Source organism: Asterias amurensis, chromosome 11, assembly GCF_032118995.1.
Source record: "Asterias amurensis chromosome 11, ASM3211899v1".
Classification (NCBI taxonomy): Eukaryota; Metazoa; Echinodermata; class Asteroidea; order Forcipulatida; family Asteriidae; genus Asterias; species Asterias amurensis.
Genome location: NC_092658.1, coordinates 19,695,991 through 19,707,513, shown reverse-complemented (window position 1 = coordinate 19,707,513; position 11,523 = coordinate 19,695,991). Strand labels below are relative to the sequence as shown.

The 11,523-nt window shown below is 39.9% G+C and overlaps 1 pseudogene; it reads left to right on the top strand.

Annotated features, from left to right (window-relative positions):
* The first annotated feature begins 25 nt into the window (after positions 1 to 25).
* LOC139944033 (lactadherin-like) lies at positions 26 to 11,455 on the top strand (annotated as a pseudogene).
* The last annotated feature ends 68 nt before the right edge of the window (positions 11,456 to 11,523 follow it).

Here is an 11,523-nt window from a genome sequence, read left to right as displayed (position 1 = left end):
ACGTTATTATAGTGGTACGTCACTCATGGATCGTTCAAGTTGAGAAACGTACAGGACGACGCAGTTCAGATGTTTCGCAAAAATGGACGTGGCAGCATTCGCCTTTCTGACTGTGACCGTACTGATCAAAGGTATGATTTCTCTCTTGAATCTTTAATGCCATAATTGTGTGCGTCTCAGTTATAAAGACACTGGACACTATTGGTAATTGTCACAGACCAGTATTCTCACTTGGTGTATCTCAACAAATGCATATCATGACCAATCTGTGAAAATCTTGACTAAATTTGTCGTCGAAGTTGTAAAAGTATAATGGAAGAGAAAACACCCTTGTTGCACAATATTGTGTTTGCTTTCAGATGCCTGAAAAAGGTTTCAGGCGTAAAGTATTTTAATAATGATTGATAAATTACCTCTCTTTCAAAAACTACGTTACTTCAGGGGGAGTCATATCTCATAATATTTGTATATCAACAGCTCTCCATTGCCCGTTACTAAAGTAAGTTTTTATGCTAACGTTTTTTTTCTTCTTAGTAATTACCAAAAGTGTCCAGTGTCTTTATTTAACTCTACACTCAATTGAGTGGTATCAAAATTGAGGAACGGAATTTATTTTATTTTTGGTTTTCCCGGTAAATGTCGGCAAATGAGCGGCCAATTTAAACGTGTTTTTCTTTTGCACAAAAAAGAAACATCTGAAAACAGTCGCTCATTTTCACTTTATTAAGAATATCAACGTTATTTTGTATCGATTGAAGAGAATGGTTGCATGAACGTGACATTGGCTTAAAGGCAGAAGAAGTATTGGTAAATACTCAAAATAAATATTAGCATAAAACCTTTCTTGGTGACGAGTAATGGGGAGAAGTTGATGGAATAAAAAATTGTGATAAACGGCTCCCTCTCAAGTGACGTAGTTTTCGAGAAATAATTATTTTCCAAGAATTTGATTTCGAGATCTCAGAATTAGATTTTGAGGTCTCGATATCAAGCCTCTGAAAGCACACAACTTCGTGTGACAAGGGTGTAATTTCTTTCATTGTTATCTCGCAACTTCGACGACCAATTGAGCTCAAATTTTCATTATAGGTTTATTATGATTGCACATGTTGAGATATACCAAGTGAGAAGACTGATCTTTGACAACTACCAATAGTGTCCAGTGTCTTTAAAGGGGGGGGGGGGGGGGTATTTTTTCTTGGTGGATTAAAGGCTCTGAAAAATGGGAAGAAAAGATAACATTCTGAGTAAAATAAAAGAGAGACAATGTTTACTGTCAGTTGGAAGTGTACAGGGAATGGTTTTATTTAACGTTAGGAATGGGAGGTCCAGACATTTTGGCCGGGAGTGTAGGCTTGCTATAGCAATCTGTCGAGGCCAGAAGGATGATATTTGCATACGTTACGGCTGTAAAGAGTAAGACGCTGATTCAACTCGATTATCGAATACATTCCGATGTGATGGTATGCAAGGGACAACAGAATGTGTGTCAAACTACTATGGGTAGAATGTGCAAGAGAGCATGTCATTCCAGAGCGCTACTTTGGTTCGTTTAAAATACACATTGGAATGCATTTGAGAAAGAAGAACTGAATAGAAATGGTTAACATCAGAAGGCGAACCTTGCCTTACCATCAGAGTGTTTGCTGATTGAGATTTATCGATGGTAAGTGATGAGCAACAACCTATTTATTGATTGCTGTTTATTTTTAACCTATAACCAAATGAACCAGCTCCATTTTGGTCAAGGAACCTTCAGACGAGGCATAGGCCTCACCTATATTGGCGTAAGCAAATGTCAAACAGGACAAGTCAGCGGAATTTGAAGATGATGTTTATAGGCCACTCAGTGAACGGTTGATTTCGAGACCTAGAACTTTGCTTGCCCTCGTTTTCGTGTAACTCTCCTTTATATTTGCGTAAGAAATTGTGTAATTTATTGTGACAATTCTGAAGAAAAATGATGTATAGGCCCCCCAGTGAGCCATTTTGAGATATGGTGGACACTATACTACTGTTAAAGGCAGTGGACACTATTGGTAATTACTCAAAATAATTATTAGCAATAGACCTTTCTTGGTGACGAGTAATGGGGAGAGGTTGATGGTATACAACATTGTGAGAAACGGCTCCCTCTGAAGTGCCATAGTTTTCGAGTAAGTAAATTTTCCACGAATCTGATTTCGAGACCTCAGCTTTAGAACTTGAGGTCTCGAAATCAACCATCTAAATGCATACAACTTCGTGTGACAGGGGTGTTGTTTTCTTTCATTATTATCTCGCAAGTTCGATGACCGATTGAGCTCAAATTTTCACAGGTTTGTTATTTTATGCATATGTTGAGATACACCAACTGTGAAGGCTAGTCTTTGACAATTACCAATAGTGTCCACTGCCTTTATGTTTGGGTAAATCTGTCTGAGTGTATATTATGCCCAAACCAAACGGTGCACTCATTATTGTCTCCACCGTGCCTCAAAAATACTATTGAAATGGTCGCCATCGAGCGCCTAGAACTATCAGTGCTTGTTGCTTGCACTCGTTTTCCGCTAACTCTCCTTTATTTATTGGCGTAAGAAATTGTGTTAATTGTGAGGGACAGTTCAAGAGACAACTTATGTACATAGGCCATTTAATGAAATGGTCACCAATTCTTGTTGCTTGTTCTCATTTTCTTGTTACTCTGTTTGGCCTACAAAGAAATGCAAAATGATGGACGTAGAGAGCATTCAGTGAGATGGTCACGATCGAATGCCATGAACTACCAATGCTTGTTACCGCCCTCATTTTCCTAGTGTAACTGTCCTTTAAATTGGCGTAAGAAATTGTGTAATTTTTGGGGACAATTCAGAGGGGAACAAATGTCTAGGCCATTCATTTCAAAAGTCGCTACTGAGCACCCCAAAAATACCAATGCTTGTTGTTTTTTTTTGCCAAAGGATACAAAGCGCCATGTATTTTTACTGCAAGGTGAGTGTGACGAAGTTTAATTTACCGCTTTGGGGTTTTTAAATCTTTTTTTTCGCTAAATACGTGACATTTTGATGATTTTTTTTACAGCAACCATCTATAAAAACATTATTTATGATTCTACACCCCTAAATTGCGTAAACGGTGAGCCGGTGTGTCCCTTTAAATGTAATGGCTGTGGCGAAATATTTAGTACTAATCCGGCCAGGAACACCGGGACGAACCCCTTCTCTTTTCGATAAGTGCACTTGGTTCTTTTACATGGGTTTACATAACACATGGGGCCAACGGGTTTACGTCCCATCCGAAGGACGAAGCAATTTAGCTGCACGTAACGCGAGCAAAAACGGGAACGTGAACGTCAGAAAATTATGTCGTTTCTAGGTGATGTCACCAATTTTGGTTTATTTCATGCTCACGTATGACGTCTGCACATACGTCGTACCTGATGTGAAAAATGGTAACTTAACGTATGCTTAAAACGTGAGATTTTTACAACAATTATTTTGACGTGCACTTTCACTTTTCGCTCACGTAACGTGCAGCTAACCTCCCTAATGGTTAAGTGTCTTGCTTAAGGACACAAGTTTCACGGCTGGGGACTCAAACCAACAGTTTAAAGGCAGTGGACACTATTGGTAAATGTCAAAGACTAGCCTTCACAGTTGGTGAGTCTCAACGTATGCATAAAATAACAAACCTGTAAAAATTTGAGCTCAATCGGTCATCGAACTTGCAAGATAATAATGAAAGAAAAGACACCCTTGTCACACAAAGTTGTGTGCGTTTAGATAGTTGATTTCGAGATTTCAAGTTCTAAATCTGAGGTCTCGAAATCAAATTGGTGGAAAACTACTTCTTTCTCGAAAATTATGGCACTTCAGATGGAGCCGTTTCACACAATGTTTTATACTATCAACCTCTCCCCATTACTCGTAACTAAGAAAGGTTCTATGCTAATAATTATTTTGAGTAATTACCAATAGTGTCCACTGCCTTTAAGGGTCCATACGTTTGGTGTAATGACTCTGATGATTGTATTTCTGTCTAGGTTTCCTGGCTGTTTCATCTCATAAAATTTGCTACATCGTATCGGAGTTTGATCCACAGTCACCGAGCAAGCAGCAGCAGCGATGGAGCCTGCCGTACTCAGACCCCTGTGAGTGCACCTCCATACGTCTCGGAGGGGCATTCTCACAAGACATGTCCCGATGCCTCACTGTGAAACCCTTCTATCTTAAGACGTTGATCTTGAGTGAGGATCGTGAGGAGATACGGGAATTCTTCAAGTGTCCACCAGGTAGGTGTGTTAATCTCCACACACCAATTTGTGTTATTTATCATTTTGTGCTGTTTATCATTACTTGCCACTACTTTTTCGTTCGTTGAAACAAAAACTGATTTGGTAAAAATGAGTGATAAAAGTGGTGGCAGGATGCTAATATTTGTTTCCGTATAGTGTACACGATGAAAATAGTGTGTTAAAGAGGCAAGACTTGTCATCTAAAATATCATTTTAATTTTTTTTTATATAAGCAAAATTGCTTACGCGTAATCTTCACAGTTAAAGATAATTGGCCAGCCAGCTTTGCACTGTTTATGTCATTTATTACCATACAGTAAGCACCGAAAATTAGAATGCCATTTCGTGGGCTTAACGGCTAGCAGCGCTATGAAACAGAAATTTTCGCAGTAAGCACAACTTATCAGCTGTTATAAGCAGCCGGTCGTCTATGAACTTGGCCCATGGCCGGGTGTTCAGGGGTCAAAGGTGACTTTTCATGGCACGAATTTGTCGTATGCTCAACGACGAGCCTGCATCTTTAAAGTACGGGACGGGGAGAAATGAGGGGGGGGGGGGGGGGGCACCCTCTGGTTTTTGAGCAAGGCATATATCTTATGATCCGCATTCATTAATGAAGAATAATTTGTCTTTTTTTTCAAAACTTCTCCGATTCTTATAGAAAATGTCTTGAGGATTTGATTTTAGTTTATAAATTCAAAACTACTTTAATTAAGACAACTAGACTCACAGTCCACATATTTTGTAAAAAAAAACAGCAACACTTGGACAAGTGCTTGGGTCGCACCCTGAGGTTGTAATGCATTCCTTTAGCAAAGGCACTAGACACTATTGGTTAATGTCACAGACCAGTCTTCTTACTTGCTGTATCTCAACATATATGCATAAAATAACAAACCTTATAATTGGTAATCGGTATTGCGAGATAACTTTGACAGAAGTTTTCGAGAAAGAAGTAATTTTCCACAAATTTGATTTCGAGACCTCAGAATTAGATTTTGAGGTCTCGTAATCAACTTGCATCGCAAAGCACACAACTTCGTGTGAACAGTTTTTTTCTTCTTTCGCTATTATCTATCAACTTCGACGACCAATAATTGAGCTCAACTTTTCACAAGTTTGTTATTTTTTACTTATGTTGAAATACACCAAGTGAGAGAAGACTGGTCTTTTTACAATGTGTCCAGTGTCTTTTGATAATGGAAACCTTAAATAGACAAACACTCATGGTCCTTGCATGTTCTTTCATGGTTCAAAATCAACTTCAAGATCAATGTGGGGAGTGAAAATGGCTGTCAATAAAAAAAAAATTAATAGTTCACTTTTGGTTTTAAACGTTATTGTAGTCCTGCAGTGACGCTTTGGGTATGGAGAGCTGGGAAATACCTGACAGCAGTTTATCAGCCTCGACTTCCGGCAATACAGGCTACGGACCAAAGAAAGCCAGGCTCAATATGAATGGTAATTAAATGTGATTTCTGAAATATTGCTTGACACTATTTCCCCACGCGAAGGAGAGCGCTGACTACTACTAACGGCCAGAGCCGTATATTGGGAGAGTATACGACAACTCGCGGTTAGAAGCCATTTTCTTCCACAAAAAACGCGTGGGCGAACACGGGGTGCCAGACTAGTCTGCCCAGTGTATGGGTTGTGCTGCATTTGGAGACAACATGGCGTCCAGCGACCACGTGACCAAAGCAAACTGGTCCTTTCATGTCGCCGACACACAGCTCTGCCAACGGCTCTTTCAAAGCTAAGACTGGCCCCCTTTTTTATGGGTGCAGATTTAACTGCGAATCTCCATAACCATATTGAATTCAATGTGAAATGATGCGAGGTCAAATGTAATGTATACGTGGGCTCAACGGCAACTCTCTTGCGTAATTCACAAGCCAAATTTTGACGCCAGATGATACGGACAACAATTTTGACCAAATCAACAAAAGACGGCTTCCAAGTCTAGACCCCTTGCAATTCCTTTGGTCGCCATCTTTGACAAAACGTGCACGCGTGAAAGGCTACCACTTGGCCGAGGGTAGTGTGCCGAGCGAACGCGCGTGCACTTTTCCGTTGTTTTACATCAAAGATGGTGGCCAATGACGTCACCTGCAATCCATCATTTAGCTACTTTGACTGAGCCAACTCCCCCCCCCCCTCCTCCCCAACAAACACACAACAAAGCATGTTTTAATTGCATTGTCTTGTTTTTCCCCCCATAGCTGCCTATTGTTCATCAGATCCCGCAAACAATTGGTACCGTGTTTCACTTGATGAGACATTCACTCTTACGGGCCTCATCACACAGGGGCGGCACTATAGCAATGTGTGGACCAAAACATTCAAAGTGAAGCTCGGTGTCGCTGGTAATCAGTTGGAGTATGTTACTGGAGCCGATGGGTTGCCAATTGAGGTAAAGTCTGATTAAAGGCACTGGACACAATTGGTAATTACTCAAAGTAATTATTAGCACAATACCTTACTTGGTAGCGAGTAATGGAGAGAGGTTGATAGTATAACACGTTGTAAGAAACGGCTTCATCTGAAGTGACGTAGTTTTCGAGTGAGAAGTATTCGTTTCCCACGAATTTGATTTCGAGACCTCAGAATTAGATTTTGAGGTCTCGAAATCAAGCATCTGAAAGCACCCAACTTCGCGTGACAAGGGTGTTTTTTTCTTTCATAGTCATCTCACTCCTGGCGTCAATTCAGGGGCAGCCGTTTCTCACAATATTTTATTCCATCAACCTCTCCCCTTTATTCATACCAATTAAGGTTTTATGCCAACAAATATTTTGAGTAATTATCAAAAGTGTCCACTGCCTTTAAAGAATAAAAACATAAACACCCAGGACAGACAAAGTGTGAATAGGAACAATGTTCCCATTATGTGATACACAATACTGCAATACGTTCTGGATAATAATTTATTCCTTTTTCCCTTCAGTTTTTGGGTAACACAGACAGCGGCACACAGGTAACTAACTCGTTCCCAGAGGCCGTGAGGGCTAACGTGATTCAAATAGAACCAGTCGAGGTGGCACGGGCATTTTGCATCCGCTTTGAGTTACTTGGCTGCAGAGGTACGTTAAGTGATTTATCTTTTGTTGAGTATTCCAGACAATTTGTATACTCATTAAAAATTATCACAACAGTAGTCCTATATTGAAGCTTTGCACGGTGATGTATCAATAGGCCTATTGGTTTGCGCATAGAGTAACACCAAACCTACTTGCTACAGGTACTTATGTTTAACATCTATTAGTTAATAATTATAACATCAAAGTCTTATAATGCGCTCATATCTACCAACAAGATACTCAGGGCGCGCGGCGGTGAGGATACAGTATACAAATCTCAGAAAAATAGGTTATTGCAGTGATGCATTCTGAGACCCAATTATGTAGCACATTTAATATAAGGGTTTATTCAGCAGTCACAGCCAGGAACACGGGCGAACCCCTTCTCTTTTTGATAAGTGCACTGGGTTTTTGTATGCGTTACATAACACATGGGACCAACGGCTTTACGTCCCATCCGAAGGACGAAACAATGGTTGAGTGTCTTGCTTAAGTGTCTTGCTGTCACGGCTGGGTATAGCTTATGTTCTTTTAAGAACTTGCTTGCTATATTTATATTCTACAACCGGGGAGTAAATAATTTCTTCTCTGAATTTGGCTATTCTCTTATATCGCTCCCTTCTCCTGACGACAGAGCGCAGTCAAGACGTTTTAAGAACTTTCTCTGCGGTAGTGAAGCTAATAGCGAGAATTCCCTCGATCCACTTTAGGCGAAAGTAGTTCCGGGCATTATACTTTTCACCCATGGTAATAGTTAATAACACCCGCTAAATTTGTTGTAAAAAGCATCGAATTTAGAAAACTTTCCCCGGTGCCCTCTTGCGGGCTTAGGGAGCCAGTCTGTGATCGTCCTATATAATAAAGAACCATAGCGTTATCATTTACATTTTGCCACAATTTAGGAAAACATATATTATGAACGTGTTACAAATTTGAGATATTAAGTAATAAGAAATGTTTTTATTTACCATGGAAATTCTACCTCTGATGATCTCTCAGAAAGTTATAATATTCTTAAGTGTTTTCTTTTGAACCCCCTATTTTGTATGAGATGTTACATTTAAAGGCAGTGGACACTATTGGTAATTGTCAAAGACTAGTCTTCACAGTTGGTGAATCTCAACATACACATAAAAAAAAAACCTGTGAAAATTTGAGCTCGATCGGTCATTAGATTTCGAGACCTTAAATTCTAAACTTGAGGTCTCGAAATCAAATTCGTAGAAAATTACTTCTTTCTCGAAAACTATGTCACTTCAGAGGGAGCCATTTCTAACAAAATTTTATACCAACCTCTCCCCATTACTCGCCACCAAGTAAGGTTTTATGCTAATACTTATTTTGAGTAATTACCAATAGTGTCCACTGACTTTAAAGCGCAGAGGGTCTGTTAACGAGAGATTTGTTCATTTCTGTCTTTAGCTTGTTTAGAGAGCCACTTGGTGCTTCGTGGCTCCCGGGGCTGGATGTGTCCAGCGATTGCATTATTTTCTTTGAAAAGTATTAGACATTTGTACCGAAATTTGGCAAGGGGGTAATTTGGGTACGTAGTTGAAGTCATGGGGTACATTAGTTTGCAGAAATCGGTCGTGAAGTAAACGTTTTAATTATTCAAATTATGCAGATGTTTAATTTTGCATATTCTCGCGACTAAAGATTTGCATAAAGTGAATAATTATTCTAAAACGTTTACTTCACGCCCGATTTCTGCAAACTACTTGCACACCATGACTTTAACTACGTCCCCAAAATACCCCCTTGCAAAATTTCTGAATGAGTCAAATAATTTACAGCAAAGATAATACTGTGGCTGGAACTATCCAGTCCCGGGGGCCACGAAACACAAAATGGCTCCCTAAAGAAGCTAAAGACAGATAAAGAAAATGCAAGAGATAATATGGTCCGGTTCGAGCTGGTCTGGGACGCTTTAACGAAATCACCTATAGGCCTGTGTCTAAGTTGACACCAAAGTGCATGGATTTCTTTCAGTTAAAAATTAAGGGAATTCCAGGTCCTCAACCATCTTGATGAAGTGTGCAACGTAAGGCTTAATTTAGTTCGACCTCTATCTCACGTTGTCACGCACAATGTTCAAGTACATACACGAGCAGGTAGTTGAATGTGCCGATGAGGGCGCACTTCTTTGAGAAATAGTGGGTGCGTTCGTTTAGCTTCCCTGCGGTCTACCCTGCGGTGCTCACTCGGGTGAGCCCCTGACAAGAGCTGAACGAACGACCGCTCTCGTAGTGACGTCGTTTACCTGGGGCCAGCCCCCAAGTGACCCACTCCACAACTGGGCTGACCTGGGTGAGCCCCTGGAATGACGTCAAAAGCTATTGCACCGGGGCAGACCGGGGATGACCCAGGGAAGCTAAACGAACGCACCCAATGTTTAGCAAAACCACCGGCATTGTTACAATACCCCCCCCCCCCTTTTATTTGCAACAAGTTGTTTGCTCTACACATTGGAAACAGTATTCATATTAAACAGAAACGGGAGTTACTAAAAAATATATATTTAGTTAATACATACTACTCCTCCCCCTCTGCAGATTCTGAATAGAGGAAAGCCAAAGGGAAGATGGTTCGGGTGATCCACCAGAGACGTATGTAACTGACTAGACTAGACTTGTGGACAAGTCGTTAAATGCCTGTCGTCCTGATAGCATTCCGACTCTATTCCTTATCTCCCCGCGATTCCTGCGTTATTCTCGCGAGACTGCTTGCCCCGCTAGTCGCGGCAACGGGGAGTTCGCGCGTCTCGCGACAACACCGCACCGCACAACTCGACTATCTCACCGCGGCAGACCATTAACAACTTGTCTACAAGTCTATAGAAACTGACGTATCTGACCAATATTTTAGTTGTTGTTCAAAACATTTTGAGAGGCCCCTGAGTCAAAATTTAGTTTCCAATTGGCCTAGATACGACTCCGTGTGTGCGCCCCACGGAATAGTGGCGTAAATGTAGAATTTGTTTTATCTGAAAGCACACCAATTTGTGCAAGAATGTTTTTTTTCTTGCATTTATTTTCTTGGTACTTTGACGACCAGTTGAGTCCAGATTTTCACGTACGGATTTATTATTGTATTCATAGTTGGGATACACCAAGTGATATCACTAGTCTTTGACAATTACCAAACGTGTCCATTGTCTTAAAAGGCAGTGGACACAATTGGTAATTACTCAAAATAATAATTAACATGAAACCTTACTTCGTGACGAGTAATGGGGAGAGGTTGATGGTATAAAACATTGTGAGAAACGACTCCCTCTGAAGTGACATAGTTTTCGAGAAAGAAGTAATTTTCAACGAATTTGATTACGAGACCTCAAGTTTAGAATTTGAGGTCTCGAAATCAAGCATATAAAAGCACACAACTTCGTGTGACTATGGTGTGACAAGGGTGTTTTTTCTTTCATTATTATCTCGCAACTTCGACGACCGATTGAGGTCAAGTTTTCACAGGTTGGTTATTTTATGTATATGTTGAGATACACCAAGTGAGAAGACTGGTCTTTGACAATTACCAAAGGTGCCCAGTGAGGAATATTTTCCCCAATTTCATGGAGATTTTGATTTTTGCTTATTCTGCTGCTGTTTCATCAAGTACCCCTTTCTCATTTTTCTTGCCAGTGCACAGCTGGAATACATCTACTTGAGCAAGCTCATTGGATAATTATAATTTTAGAAGCACTTTCGTTGATACCTGCACTAATAGAAGAAGTAATTATGTTTACTATTATTTAGCCCACACAAGGAATAAATGAGATGGTCACAGAAGAGCAGTTTGTTAGTTTCATAACAAAAATGTGTATGTTGCCACTTTTTAAAGTTTTAATATAGGTTTAGCATAACACAACACGGAAACTGAGATTCGATCAAACTTCCTCAAACAATAAGAAATAATTTCTTTCAAAAGTGTTTAATGTGTGTGCTCAGGCATTTAAATCAACAATCAATATATTTTGAAATATTGTATTATGTGACATTTTGTAAAGTTTGAATAGGTCTAGCACAATAAATCACAGAAACAGGTTCGATCAAACTTCCTGTTAAAAAAAATGGAATTTCTTTATTGAAAATGTTCAATGTGTGTGCTCAGGCATTAAGAACAACAATCAAGACATTTTTTTCGCAATGGGTAGGGCTATAGATTTTGTTGTAC